The sequence below is a fragment of the Petaurus breviceps genome, unplaced genomic scaffold (genome assembly GCF_028583685.1).
Source record: "Petaurus breviceps papuanus isolate PSGF00001 unplaced genomic scaffold, PetGlider_PUasm1.0 138, whole genome shotgun sequence".
Lineage (NCBI taxonomy): Eukaryota > Metazoa > Chordata > Mammalia > Diprotodontia > Petauridae > Petaurus > Petaurus breviceps.
The window spans coordinates 20,469,517-20,485,956 of record NW_027185694.1 but is presented as its reverse complement, the minus strand read 5'-3'; positions in this window follow the sequence as shown (position 1 = coordinate 20,485,956).

Genomic DNA, 16,440 nt, shown 5'->3' with positions numbered 1-16,440 from the left:
TTCATGCAAATCATAAAATGTCTTAAGATGCAGACATATTTAATACTATACTATGATAATAAACAATGTTTTTTAACAAACAGAAATGAAAAGTAAAGTTAGTGATGAAGTATGCACAGTACTTTACAGTAAAATTGATGTAAGTGAGCAGTATGTTGCCCCTTCCCTACCCACTGAACCTAGCCTTTATCACTGGTGGTTGGCTATGAAATTTTTTTTTAATGAAGCTATTGAGAGATGTTTGGACAGTGGCTCTCCTTTTTTCTTCATATGTCTGATGATAGCAAGCAACATTATCCACAACTAGTCTTTGAACTTTTAAAAATCTTGAAGTATTTGGATCCATTTTTCTTTCTTTTTTTTTTTTAAGCAGTTGGGGTTAAGTAACTTGCTGAAGGTCACACGGCCAGTTATTTTTGTGTGGGTGCCGAGTATCTGAAGCCGGAATCGATCCCAGGTCTCCCGACTCTGGGACCGGCACTTTTACTGCGCCACCTGGCTGCCCCTCATTTTTTCAATACAAGAAAAAAAATTCACTCATATGATGAAATGTTTCTGCCAACCTTTTTAGTTTGACTTTGGATTCTGCAGGTTCCCTTTCTTCTTCAACCTTTACAGCCAGTAACTCAATCAGATCCTCCTTTGACAGTTCTTTTCCTTGGGATTCAATCAACTCTTCAACCTTATTCTCATCCATTTTTTTTTTTTTTGGCAGGGGCAATTGGGGTTAAGTGACTTGGCCAAGGTCACATGGCTAGTAAGTGTTAAGTGCCTGAGGTCGGATTTGAACTCAGGTCCTCCTGACTCCAGGGCCGGTGCTCTATTCACTGCACCATCTGGCCACCCCTCATCCATTTCTAACTTCAATTCTTGTGCTAATTTTACAGTTTTGTAACTGCTTCAAGTGTTTCATTTTTGTCAAATCTACAAAAATCAGAATGAACTGATGGCATGCTTTTTTCTAAACTCTCTTCATATGGTATAAGTTTCTGTCATACCTTCCCATCCTTAACAATATTTGGATTGCATGGCAAATATAGTACTTCCAGAGATCTCTCAGTGTTAATCCCTTATCTGCATCCAAAGCTGCTATTGCCTGGGCAAATGAAATATATAATCAATTCACAATCACTCCCCGATCCATAGGTTGTAATAATGAAGTACTGTTAGGGGGAGGGTAGACCACTTTTGCATTTTCATTAAAATAATCCAGATGGGGTGAGTGACTTGGGGTATCATCCAAAATAAGCAGAATATTTAATGGAATGCCATGATCATTACAAAATTTCTGGACTTCAGGAATAAAACAGTGCACAATCCATATTTCAAAGATAATAAGGGTTATCCATGCCTTAAGGTTAGCAGAAATATATCTTGCTGATTCCTTTCAATGCTCTGGGATTTTCTAAGTGGTGAAGTGATACACAAAAACAGGTTTTAATTTGCAGGTCCCAGAGATGCATTCCCTCCAAACAGGAGAGTAACTATTTTTTGAAGCTTTAAGCCTAGGCATAGTTTTTTTTTCCTCCATGGAGATGTAGGTTCGAGATGGTATTCTTTGATACAATAGGCTGGTTTCACCTACAATAAAGATTTACTCTGGTGATTAGAGACCTTCATCTATTCTTTTTTTTTTTTTTTTAACAATTAGGGTTAAGTCACTTGCCCAAGGTCACATGGCTATTTTTTGTGTTAAGTGTCTGAGGCCGCATCTATTCTTTTTTGCAGGAACTCAGGGAACTTTTTTTGCTGCTTCAGTATCTGCACTAGCAGACTTGCACATTATGAAATCCTTCATACTTTTTAAGTCATGCAAACCAACCACTGCTTGCTGTAAAATACTTGTATTTCTTCAGTGTACTTTATCTTTATATCCTCAAAGAGGCTTCAAGCCTTGGCTTGGATTGTCATCAAGCTTAAAGAAATATTTTTATGAGTCTGGTCTTCTATCTACATAGTTAATAGTTTCTGTCTCTAGAATAGCACCTTTTCTTTGTTTTGACAGATTAATCAACTTCATGTAAGCACTGCCTTCCTGTACTCTTTTATTTGGGCAGCATCTTTCACTCTGGTGTTACACAGTCCATGCCATAAGAATAAGTTCATGTGCTATTGATGACTTTTGTCCTCCTTAATAGTTTCTTTTCTTTTTCTTTTTGCTTTTTGGAGGGGGGAAGGCAGGGCAGTTGGGGTTAAGTGACTTGCCCAAGGTCACACAGCTAGTACGCGTTAAGTGTCTGAGGCCGGATTTGAACTCAGGTCCTCCTGACTCCAGGGCCGATGCTCTATTCACTGTGCCACCTAGGCGCCCCTCCTTAATATTTTCTAGTTATTTTCATTTTCATTTCCAAGTCTGTTAGCTTTGCTTATGAGAAGGTTCACTTTTCCTCTCAAGAGCATGTTTGCCACCAACATGGTAAAACTATACTACTGAGCACAGAGAGAGAGACACAATATCACTCACTGTCTGCAGACATGTGGGAACTGACTTAGTGATGCTTCTCAGCTTCCTGTTGCCATTTATGCTGCCCAAATTTACAGTCTGCTTGACAAGGAATTTTCATAATTTTTTGGAATGCAGAGTTATTTCAGAATTCTTTATATAAAGTAAAATTTACATAATGCAAAAAGCAAACAAGAACTGTCTGTACAGCATTCAATCTGCTAGTTTTTAATGCAGACCCTCCTATAAATCCAGCCTGGTGCCGAAGAAGGGAACTCGGGGGCGGCTAGGGAGCTCAGTGAATAGAGAGAGCACAGTCCCTGGAGTCAGGAGGACCTGATTTCAAATTCAGCCTCAGACACTCAACACTTACTACCCGTGTGACCTTGGGCAAGTCACTTAACCCCAATTGCCCTGTCTTCCCCCTGCAAAAAAAGCAAAACAACAAACAACAACAAAAAAAAAACCAACCCACCCCCAAAAAATAAAAACAGAAGAAGGGTACTCCAGGCCATACTGTAGCCATCAGAGAGCTCTGAGTCTTGGTGAAATAGGAAACTAGACTTCATTCAAGCAACAATGTAGACTTCTTGGTTCTGGCAGAACTGCCCTTAAACATAAGAGAAAAGAGTGGCTATGAATCAATCAGGTTTTCTGAAGGAATGGAACTAGATCAAGGACAGATGAGATTTGGAGAGTTGGAGGTTGGGGAAGTGAGTTTGGGGAAAGGCAAACTGAGCAGAGGATGTAGAGGTGGGAATGAGGACTGCAGGTAGATGGGCGGGGGGGACAGAGGGAGAAGTCACCTAGTACATGTTGAAGGAGTGAGTGAGATGGGTTGGTAAGGAGAAACTATGTAATGGAGGAATGTCACACTCAAGAACTTTTGGACCTTAATCCAGTAGGTAAAAGGGAGCCAGCCATTGCCAGTTCGTGAGGAAGGCAGTGATATGACCAAAATTATGTGGTGAAGACTTGGGTTAGTTATGTGGAGAGCTGTAGACAAGAATAGAGATGCAGGCCTCAGCAAAGCCACAAGGGAGAGGCTAATTGGGGTCAGAGCATGGCTATTTCATTCCTGCAGGAAAAATTATACCCCAAACCTCAGGGTGGATGGACTCCACTTGATAGCTAATGTTCTGGCTAAACCTCAAATCCTTTTTGTTCCAGTTCCCTACTAATGGACTTTAATAAAGTTGTCCAAATTGCTCCACCCCTGAATTAGGGGGAAAGGTCTAAGGAAGGTAGGCCAGTCAGTTTTAGCCCAGGGGCAATCTTTTAGAAGTTAGTTCATTGGGTGGCTAGGTGGCACGGTGAGTAGAGCACTGGCCTTGGAGTCAGAAGGACCCGAGTTCAAATCCAGCCTCAGACACTTAACATTTACTAGCTGTGTGACCTTGGCCAAGTCACTTAACTCCAATTGCCCTGCCTTCCCCCCTCCAAAAAGCCAAAAAAAAAAAAGTTAGTTCATTGTGGCAGAGGTAGGAGTTTGAGCAGCATAGCTCCTGTTCAGATACACTTCCTGCCTCATTAACCCAAACAACCTTCCTCCCAGAGTTCTGTCCTCTCTGGGTCTGTACTTCCACTCTACCCCTTCTACAAGGCCAGTTACAATTTCCCTTTTCCCAAATCCAATTATCTTTGACTTGTCGGGTCAAGAGCTGGGTTCCCCTTCTGAGTCTGTCTCCTGGACTCAGTGTATTGACTTTTTAAAAAATTGATTTTTATCATTATCTTCTGTTTTAATATTACCTAGATATCTTTCTGTATCCTTCCCCTTCCTTCTTCCAGAGAGTAATCCCTTACAATAAAAAAAACTTTAAAAAAGAGGAAGATAAAAACAAAAAGCAGGAAAATCAGTCCATACCTGGAAAAGAACCTGATGTCATATGCAAAGTTTCATGTTGACAGGCCCTCTGAACTCATCTTCTTGAGTTGCTGTGTTTTCTAGATGTGCTGGACTGGGAGTATACAAGAGGCCCTGAATGGACAAAGCCCATTCTGGGTGAACATAATTTGTTGTTGCATCTCTAGCTGGACTCTCTATGTGTCCTTGGGAGTGGAACAAGGTACAAAGACAGTCTCCAGTCGGTCTGCATCAGACTAAGAAACTGTTGGTGCAGCTGGGACCCTTGTAGATAAGTAGACCATCATATCTTCATGGTCTAGCAGTTCCCAAAGGAAATGAATGCATGGCTTTTGCCTTCTTCTTTCTTATGTTCCCCCTCCCTTTCTTTTGTTTTTTTTTCCTCCCCTTCAGGTGGAATTAATCCTTTCCCCAATCCTACTGCTTTTTTACTTCTGTGCCATTCCCATTTGGGAGGGGACTGCTCTTCACTTCTCCCCTCTTTGTTGTCATTTCATAAATATGCAAGATTCTATTTGGATTGTGAACACATTGCACCTGTATAGGAGTTCCACATACAAGTTCATTTCTCTTGTAATGCAGTTACAGTTGCAACACATGTCTCATGGTCTTGTGACATTTTTTTGGTCAACAACACTCAAGGACCCCCACTCCTGCAAAGGACTGTGGGAAGGTGTCTTCTCATATCTGTTCCTTGGGGCCAAGCTCATTCTTGGTAATTTTGCAACATTCATTACTTATTGTTTTGTTGTTGTTCATTAAACTTACATTGTTGTAGTCATTGTATAAACATTTTCTTGGTCCTATTTCATTTTGTGTTAGTTTGTGTCAATCTTTCCATGCTTCTCTGTAGTCATCTTATTTATTGTTTCTTATTGCAAAGTAATCTTCCATTAAATTCATGGACCTCAATTTGTTTAGCCTTTCCCCAATCAATGACCATCTACTCTGCTTGCAGTTTTCCGCTTCCACAAAAAAAAGAGTGCTGCTCTACGTATTTTAATGCATGTAGAACCTTTCTTTTTATTAATGTCCTTCTAGAGGTGTATGTGTGTGTATGTATATGTACATGTATATATATATATGTGTGTGTGTGTATATATATATATACACATGCACATATGCATATATATTCACATACACGTATATGTAGCAGTGGAATCTCTAGGTCAAAGGATAAGGACATTTCACTCACTTTATTTGCATAATTACAAATTGCTTTCCAGAATGGTTACAGTAATTCACCTCTCCACCAGCAATACATTAGTTACTTGTCTTTCTTCAACCCCTCCAACATTTAACTATTCCCATCTTTTTTCACCTTTGCGCGTTTGCTGGGGGCGAGGTAACACTTCAAGACTGTTTTGATTTCCATTTCCTTTATTATTAGTGACTTAGAGCATTCTTTTATATGGCTGAGTTAATATTTTGCAAGTCTTCTTTTCAGAACTATTTGTTTACTTCCTTTGACCATGAGTGTATTAGGGAATGACTTTGACTTTCTATGTTTCCATTAGTTGTCCATATGTTTTCTAGACAGCTATGTATGGCTTATATACTAAATCCTTATCTGAGACATTTGACACAAAGATTTTCCCCAGTCCACTACTTCTCTTCTCATCCTAGACAGGCTTATTTTGTGCAAAAGCTTTTCAATTTCAATTTCATTGAATGAAATGCCAGACCTTGAATGTGTGAAGATGAATATTCATCTTCCTGACTTCAAATCTGGCCTCAGATGCTTACTAGACACTTCTAGTTGGGGATTTCCAATGAGCAGTTGGTGGTATCAGGACTGACTGAAGTTCAGGAAAGAGAGTAGGACTGGATATGGATCTGGGAGGTATTTGCATAGAGGTATGTTGGCTAGTTTTTTCCTTTTTTTCCTCATAAAAATTAATTATTCTAAGGAATGGCTCTTTGGAGAAGAATAAGGAAGCAGAAAGATGGTGGGAAGTTGAGGTGATCTAAAAAACAAAAGATAGGGAAAAAATGTTTTTGGAGGCAAGAGCAAAGAAGAAATAGGATTGCTGCCTGAGTGGATGGGGTGAGGAGAATGGATGATAGTAAAAGATTAACTACTTCACTCTTATTTTGTTTCTGTTTTCTCTTCAAAGGAGAATGATTTTTGGATTGGAAAGGATAGAACAAACATCATTAGCAAGGAACCCAAAGTAAATAAGGAGACAGAATATAGCTGTTTTCAGTGAGTTAAATCAGTGAATATTTATTAAGTGTGTACTATTTGCCAGGCATTGCACTAAGTGGTAGAGATACAGATATTAAAAAGAAAGATAGTCCATGCCCTTAAGTTTGCAATCTAATGGGAGAAGGCAACATACAAAAAGAAACTGAAAAGATGGTGGGGCTGGTGGGGGCAGGTGAGGGAAGAAGGTATTAAGAAGGAGAAGGGTGGTGACATCCAAAGAAATCCAAGAGTAAGGTGGGAAATGAAGAGATGGTTGATCTGGGATGTCTCCTTAAATGGAAGTTTTGGAGTTCAGGGTTATACCTTCCAGTCAAAGGGGAAGACTAGTGATGAGGTGAGAGTACAAGGTTGAATGAATCTTGCAGGATGATGATATTTTCCAATGATGAGGCTCCTGAGACCAGACTGGGAAAGCCCATAGAAGTTTAGTCAGGTCATTACTACCTAGGATAAATTATACTTGAGTACTGGTGATTTTTGAGAGTGATCTTTGTAAGTGTATGAAACATAGTAAGAAATTAATAAAGGTTTGGTGATTGAGTAATTGAAAGATCTTGGGGAATGGGAGAAATGTTAGGATTGGAGAAGGTAAATGTCCCGATTTTCAAAGGAAGGAAGAAAATGGAGTTTGTAAAATATAGAAGAGAGAGACTGACTTTTATAACTGGATGGACATTCGTTTGTTTATTTTGTTTGAATTAAGCAAATATTCTTTTAATGATTAAATTTCTTTTAATAATTAACTGAAGCTGATCCAATGTGGGAAACTTGCTTGTTTCTAAAATCTGACACCTAAAAGTTTAGAAAAAAGATATTTCTAATACTTTATTACATATTGGTGATTATCTCATTCAAATACACAATGTTGGAAATAAAGATCTCTCAGTTTTTATGTTATATCAGGATGATGTCACCACTTCGATTTTTTTTTAAACCTGGAAGTATTCTAAAGTACGTTAAGAAGATGGGGGGTGGCTAGGTGGCCCAGGGAATAGAGTATCCTCCCAGGAGTCAGGAGGACCTGAGTTCAAACCTGGCCTCAGATACGTAACACTTACTAGCTGTGTGATTTTGGGCAAATCATTTAACCCCTATTGCCCTGCCTTCCCTCCTACAAAAAAAGCAAAAAAAAAAAAAAGATGGTTTGTGAATACTTAGGTAAACTGAATACTAAGAACGAATGTGGTGTGGATTGGATCTACACTTGATGATGCTTCCCCCACCTTGCTCATTTTCCTCTTTTTACAACGGATAGAAAAGGAGACAGCTAAGAAGTGTAGGAAGAATATCATTTGGCCAGGAGTAGGTTTCTGAGATGGGAAAGAGTTCCTGGGCTTGGGACACATGCAATACCGCCTATGGTCACAAGAGGACGCCCGCCTACAAGTTGTTGGATTACTTTTGCTTCACTGGCCAAGCTCAAAATTTAGTTTAGGATGAAATAAATTGAATATTGCTCTAAAATTTTAAAATGCTGGAAATTCACATGTATCTCTTGTCGTGGTTCTGCCCACAAAATATACCCTTCTATATAACCCACCCATCTCTATTTTATGCCATTTCTCAAACAAGTCTGTGGCCACACATGTTGAGAAATCTGTCTCCCACCATTTCCCAAAACCATAATCCTTCTGTTCTGCTCCCCACTCTCCCCAGATCATGAAAGTGTTAGGAGCAGGAGCTATGGGCCTATTATCCACTGATTACAAAAGGAGATTGTCATTCTTCTAGTTCACCTGCTGATGGAGCTTTCCAAAGCTACAAGTCCAGGGGCCCTGAACCTGCCTTTGCTTGTGACCTGACCTGGTCTGCATGCCTTAGTAGGGAGCTGCCCCTCCCTCCTCCTGTGTCTCATCAGTCTTCTTTAATGTCAGAGGTTCTGCCAGGAGAAGGCATCATCAGGAATATTCTCTACACCAGTATGACTTTAACCAGAATAGAGGATATGTAATCTCAATTTCTTTTTTGACAAGGTAGGTAGATTTCAGGGAAATTCTGTAGACAATATTCATTGAGATTTCAGGTAAAGATTTGATGGTGTGATACTGTCTTACCCAAGACCTGCTGAATGTCATCTGGATGGCCCCTCAAAACTAAGCATTTCCAAAACAAAATTCATTAGCTTTCACCTCTCTATTTTATGTCTCTATTTCTGTTGAAATTACTACTATCCTTCTGACTAAATACACTGTGATATATTTTATGGTGTCACAAACTGCCCCAAATATGTGATGAAGCCAAGAGAAATTGTTGTTGTCTGGACATAGGTGGAGGGAATTTCCAGTGAGAAAATTCCTTTCACTAATGCAATAGTAACTGTCCTACAATCTGGTAATATCTAGCACTAACAAAGCACTTTACACAAATATTATCTCCTGTGATCTTCACAACTCTGGGAGGGAGGTACTCAACTGGGAGCAAAGGTACAGCCTCAACTGTAATCTTTTTGGAGATAACAGCCAGAAAAACTGCTTGAGTCTAAAAGTCATGTCTCCAGATTAGCAATAATTAGAGGGGTAGATAGATATAATTCTAGATCAGTACCCTTCTCTCTCAGGGAAGCCCAAAGTAACCAGCCTCGTGGTGTCTTCTGCTTCCTTTGAGGTAGCCATCAGTTTCTCTTGGAGAGGGATGGGCTGGACTGCAGAAATTTCTCTCTTCTCTCTTGAAGTGCATTTAGATAACTCCTGTGGACACACACATTTTACAAGGGCAACACATGGTTTAGGAAAATCCCTGACCACAGCTTTACATTCCGTTTTTGGAATGTGGCGGCAGACTGGGCTTGCTGCCCTTACTTTCTCAATGGACAAAAAAAAAAAAAAACCACAGACTGATACAGAGACTTACACTGAGGCTGGGACTGAGTCAGCCCAGATTAGTGAGAGCATTCACCAATTTGGCCCCTTCTGCTTAGCCCCAGGAAGGCAGGGACAAAGGTTGTGACCTTTCTGTTCAAGGGTGAAGTCCTGATCCTTCTGTATTACACAACATGCCTCAGTGGAAACTCCAAAGCTGTTTTGAAAAGTGTAACTGAGTAAAAGTCATATAAACCAATGACATTTACTTGTTTGGAAACAAGGGGAAATAGTGCCAAATTGCTCTCACGACTATCATATAATTTTTTGGTTTCTCCAATTAAAGTACTTACGTTTTACATTCTAAAACATTTTACCTTATAAGTGAGGGGGTGCTTGGGATCTATGTTTGTAACATCAGTCTGTAATATCAGTTTGTAACATCAATTTGTAAAATCAACTTTTAAAACCAGTCTGTAAAATCACATTTTCTCCCCCAGTCTCAGAGCATTAACTCTGCCCCTTCCCCTTGCCAGCACTCTGCCCAGGAACAATTCATGAACTGTTTATTTCTGCTTGGAACGATAACAAGCTACACCTATGAATCCTTCACTAAATCATCTTATAAACATTTTAGTTTAGGCAAATGTTATTTCCCCTTAGTATAATGGCCAGTTGCATCTATGAATCCTTCAATGCACTATCTATAGGTTAACTCCTTAGCCAATTATACACATACTGAGTCTCCCTTAGCCTTGGTTCCCAACATCCACCTTGTCAAACATGACACTGATGGGTGGCAGATTAGTCATTTCTCAGTCAGCCCTGACCGCTAGCTGACTTAGTAACATTTCAAGCCTAAAACCACACCTCCATGCAGCCCTCTCTTGGGCTATTTCCCAGTGAATTATGGGCAATATGGCTGGGCAGTTGATATTAAAAGTGTAAGTCCCTTTAAGTATTGACCACTCCTTAACTTCTCCCTAATCCCACCCTTACTCACCTAGTTAGCATAATTGACATCTGATTTACTGTTGAGACTCCTTAAAAACTATACCTGTGACTTCTTTAAGTTTGCAGGTTCCCTAAGAATTCTGCACCGCTGTAAAGCATTTTAAACTCAACAACCACTCCAACAAGATTCCAAGAAGATAGTGGAATATAAATGCGATGTAATATTATTGTGCCATAAGAAATAACAAAAAGAAATTCCAGATCATTGTGGCTAGTTTAAACTCACTTATAATAAAGGGAATACAATAGTATAAGCTGCCTCATACTAAAGGGAACTGAACAGCCACATCACAAAGAAAAACATCTTTGAAAGAATCAAGACTTTTGACTAAGTCAGTGACCATCCATTTCTCCAGGGGACCGATGATGAAGCATATTACTCATTTCCTAACACAACAGTGATGGGCACAAAGTGGCAGAAAGAGACACATCTTTGCACATAGTCGCTGTCTGAATTCATTTAACTTGACGATGCTTATTGTTGGAAGGTTTTTTTCTTTCTATCTTCTTAGTCTTTAATGGATAATAATAGCACCTCCATCCCAGGGCTGTTGTGAGGATCAGAGGAGATAAAATTGCAAAATATTTAGCACAGTACCTGGCACATAGTAAGCACTATATAAATATTATTATCATTATCCGTGGTGATGGGAAAGTTAGTGATAGTGATGGTAGATAAAGAAAGTCATTGAAACATTTTTTTCAAAAGCCCAGAAGAGATCAGAAGGGAGAACAATCAGGAGAGATTTCAATGTAATATATGGAATTATGTACTAAAAAAACATGGCATCTGGGCAGCCAGGTGGTGCGGTGAATAGAGAGTCAGGAGGACCTAAGTTCAAATCTGGCCTCAGATGCTTAACACTTACTAGCGGTGTGACCTTCGGCAAGTCACTGAACCCCAATTTCCCTGCCCTCCCCCCTCTAAAAAGAAGCAAAATACCCCCAAAGCAAATAAAAACATGGTATGAATATAGATGTAGGTTTACATATAAATGATCTTTCTTTTGTGTCCTACTGTGTGTAGGGAAATTCTACCTCCTTTTTTCTTCTTACCTTTATAATGTGAAAAATATTAAAATTATCCTAAATCCAGAAGCCTTACAGGGAGCCATGGCATGCTGCCCTTTCTACTTTGGAGGGAAATAAAACAGATTCTAAAATCATTCCCATATTGTCCTTACTGTGTATAATATTTCTTCCTTGAAAGAGATTGCCATGTTCTTCAGGATGTCCATTTTTCTTTCAACCAGGTCACCAGCTTTTTTTTTTTTTGGAGGGGGGCAGGCAAGGCAACTGCAGTTAAGTGATTTGCCCAAGGTCACACAGCTAGTAAGTGTGTCAAATGTCTGAGGGTGGATTTGAAAGCAGGTCCTCCTGATTCCAGGGCCAGGGTTCTATTCACTGCACCACGTAGCCACCCCTGGGTCTCCATTTTTGCCATAATCTCTTACTCTCTTTCGGAATTAACTTCTAGTCAGTGAGTCAAGGCCATTTTCAGTATTATACCACTTTTTGGTTGGGAATCAAGAAAATTGGTGTACCATCTAGAGTGCTCTATTTTGAACTGCAAGTTCAGCTCCCTAGAGATGGGATGCCCAGCATGGCCTGAGGAGAAGCACAGAAAACTCAGGATAACAGTCTCAAAGCTGGATTACATAAATACAGAATGTTGTACCCTAATACTCAACCTCTTCTGCCATCCTAAAGTCAGGGTTTTCTTTCTTCTTTACCCTCCCTTTCATTGACCTTTCCCTTCAAGTCCTCTCTCTTAGACATGTGGATTTTATTACATTTGTTAGATTGAGGGTAGGCAACAGAGCTCAGAAGGCAAGGGGATAACAGAAGCCAGGGTAAGTAACATAGGGAGAATAATAACAGGAAGGCAAGTGGGCTAAAGGCTAGAGTAGGGAAGGGGCATGACAGTGATCTGAGGTGGGGAAAGCAGAAGCAGGAACTACTAGAGATACTGCGACCCACCTGATTTCATCTCAGCATCAAAAATATCAAATAAATATTCTTTGATTTCATCTTGGACAAAAGGTAGAAAAGAGCATGTAAAGGGCAGACAAGTTCAGGCAGCCCCATTCCCAACCCATGTTAGAAAGCCAATAAACCCCCAGCACATGAGGAAACAGAGTGGGATGAGGAGATAGGGGGAGGTCGCTGAACAGGATCCAGAAGTCTTAAATCTCAGTTCTCAGTAATGTCAATGAGGAGGCCTGGGCAGAGGAGTCCCAGGACTGAACTGGGGACAGCATACTGGGGGCCTTGGTCAATGGAAGTCCTATCCCTAGAACATGTACAGGCTTCTCTGCCTGGTCAGAGGGAAGAGACTGGGAAGACTACATCCAGGGAAGGTGAGATGATGTATAATGGAAGGGCCAGGTGAGGTGCCATAACAGTGCTAAGGAATAGGATCCAGGCTGGCAGAGAATAGAGCTGTCTGAGAATGGAGCATCTCATCCATTAGCTCTGCCCCATTTAGAAGTAAAGGTGGTAGGGAGAATATTTGTAGTAGCTACGTTAAGACTGAGCCCAGTCTTCCCCATGACTCTGGCCACCAGACTGTGTATTTAGGGGAGTTTGTCCCCTAGGGTGGAGAGATATGTTAATACTTCTGTTCCTTTTATATCTTCTCAATAAATATCCTGTTGTAAAAGTTAATTGATTTTAATAATAGGTTACCTGCCAAGACAAACCCAGGAACTATATGAACACAGTGACAAAACACTTTTGACACAAAGTCAGATCTAAGCAATTGCAAAAATACCATATAATGACAATGACAATTCTACTGAAGTTGATCTGTTCAATGCCATACTGTTATGGGAAATGGGAATTTAAGATCTTCCCTGCCCCTAGGGCCTTTGATAGGCTTAAGTGCACCTGGAGCAGAGGGTCAAGAGGGCTGTGACATTCTCTGAGCCAGGAGAAGGCTATATAAACCCTGATATGAGGCTTTGTTTTGGGGCTCACTTTGAGAAGTGTTGTGTGATTTGACTAGATGAGACTCTGGGCAGCCGTTGAGCCCCCTGGCTTTGAAAATCCAGATGTTGGTGCTTCCCTCTCTGGTAACTGTGACTAGGTATGGATGTAATGGTCCGACAGTTGGAGGCCTGTCTGCTTGATCTGTTTCTCTGTCTTCTTATAGCTTCTGCTTGTAACTTGTTTGTATTCTCTGAAGTTTGGGGTGCTGACCTTTTTCCCCTGAACTAGGTAAATGACATATGTTTGATTAAAGCAAGATTGTTAACCCATTTTGAGTTGCTTTCTTTTAGAAAAGCAGATCTAAGAACTTGTGTTGGCAGCCACCCTGGGGATGCTGGGGTGCTTGCTCAAACACATACCAATCAAATTACCAAAAAATTATTTTATAGTGCTAGAAAAAAATAATGACAAAACTCATCTGGAAGAGCAAAAGGTCAAGGATATGAAAGGAATCAATAAAAAAACGGGAAAGAAGGTCGTCTAGAGCCATATTAGATCTCAAACTATGTTGTAAAGTGTAATAATCAAAACAATCTGCTACTGGCTAAGAAACAGAGTGGTGGATCAGTGGAATAGATTAGATACATATTATGTTCTAGTAAATTACTATAGTAATTGAGTATCTGATAAACCCCCAAATCTAAACTTTTGGAACAAAAACTTATTATTTGACAAAAACTGCTGGGAAATCTGGAAAATAGTATGGCAAAAACTAGGTATAGACCAACATCTCACATCCAATACCAAAATCAAAATGGGTACATGATTTACACATAAAGGGTGATACTATAAGCAAATTAGGAGAGCATGGAATAGTTTATTTGTCAGATCTATGAATAAGGGAAGAATTTAAACCAAAGAAAATATAAAGAACAAAAATTAAAAGGCAAACAGAAAACTGGGAAATTTTTTTACAAGTATCTCTGATAAAGGTCTCATTTCTCAAATTCATAGAGAACTGAGTCAAATTTATAAGAATATAAGTCATTCCCCCACTGACAGATGGTCAAAGGATATGAACAGGCAATTTTCAGGCAACGAAATCAAAACTATCTATGGTTGCGTGAAAAAAATGCTCTAAATCACTATTGATTAGAGAAATGCAAATTAAAACAATTCTGAGGTACTATGATGTCCAGGGCCAGTCTCTGACCTGGTCCATACATGGGAAGACTCTGGTTCAGGATTTCTCCCAAGCCAGTTCCTCGTGAAGTCTATATTATGTCTTTTTTTTTTTTTTGGGAGGGCAGTTGGGGTTAAGTAACTTGCCCAACGTTACATGGCTAGTTTTTCCATCTAGCCGCCCCTATATTATGTCTTAAGATTGGCTCACCATCTCTTTCTGACTCTCAGGATCTTAGGACGTGATAACTGAGCTGTGACCTAGACATAGATGCATGCAAGGGAACAAGGATAATAAAACATATGGAATTACATAAGTCAACAAGGACATAAAAACATACAGATATGCTAAATGTACAAGGATAGTAAATATTTTTGCATGTATTCCTATGAGATAATTGCTTTGCATTCTTAATATAAACCCTGTCCTCTGATCAATAAATCGGAAACTGCTATTTCAGATTCTCTCCTGGCTCGTGTCCACCATTCCATACTTCTCAGTTTGGTCTGTGCTCATTTAGATGCAGGCATCACTACCTCACACTTTTCAGATTGGCTATTATGACAAAAAGGGAAAATGATAAATGTTGGAGGGGATGTAGGAAAACTGAGACACTAATGCAGTGTTGGTGGAGTTGTGAACTTATCCAACCATTCTGGAGAACAATTTGGAACCATTCTGAAAGGGCTGTAAAACTGTGCATACCTGTTGATCTAGCAATACTATTGCTAGGTCTATATCCCAAAGATATGTGTATATATAGGTATAGAGATAGATAGATAGATAGATAGATAGATAGATAGATAGATAGATAGATAGATAGATTTTTCTTTAAATAGGGAAAGCACCTATTTATACAAAATATTTATAGCAGCTCTTTTTGTGGTGGCAAAAAATTGGAAACTGGGGGGATGCCCATCAATTGGAGAATGGCTAAATAAGCTATGGTATATGATTGTGATGGAATATTATTGTGCTATAAGAAATTACAAACAGGATGACTTCAGAAAAACCTGGAAAGATTTACATGAAAGACTTACATGAATGGATGCAAAGTGAAGTGAGCAGAACCAGGAGAACATTGTACATAGTAACAGCAATATTGTATTATGAAGAATTGTGAATGACTTAGCTATTCTTTGCAATACAATGAGCCAAGACAATCCCAAAGGACTTGTGGCATTTGAAAAAGTTTGAGAGACATAATTTCTGGGTAATTGCATCATTTATTAATAATGTCAAGAGAGATCTAGACCAAAGACCCTCTCGTGGTGATGGATTCATGCTTATATGCTCTTGGAAAAGTAGATGTTCTTGAGGGTGGCAATCAATGCTGACTGGTCAACAAACAATGAGAAAATGAATATTATAACAAGAGGGTGGGCTATATTACAATTAGGGTCTTGGGGTATGTGAGTTGGCTCACCCAAATCTTAGTTAAAGAGACTTATCAATTGCCATATCACCTGTGTGACAAAAGGAGAATCAACATTTTCATTACTTGTCTGAGTAAACATAACAAGCAGGAATGCAGCCATTAGCCCAGACTTGGAGTTTCTATCATTGTCTTTAAATATTAGCCATCCTGGCTATGTAAGTGATTTAGAAGATTTCTTACACTGATTTGTGGATGGGGAAGTAGAAAAGGGGAAAAACCTGGGTCCTACTTCAATAATTAGTTATTAAATAAAAGAGAAACATTCATTTCTCATAGACTACTCCTCCACCACACTCCAGGAACATGCTCAAAGTTTCCCTCTTGGTCCACACAGGGAAGCTGGGGGAAGTGAGTGTCCTGTATCCAAACATGTGTCACTCATTCCAAAGAGGCTTGCACTCTGAGATGAGACCACACATGACCCAAAACAGGGCCACCTAAAGGGTCTGCATGGATACCCCCCCAAGCAAGAACCACAAATGACAACTCTTAGAATGCTTCAAGAAGAGCCATGGGAGAGGCTGGGTCTTAAAAGCTGCCAAAAGACTAATGCCCTT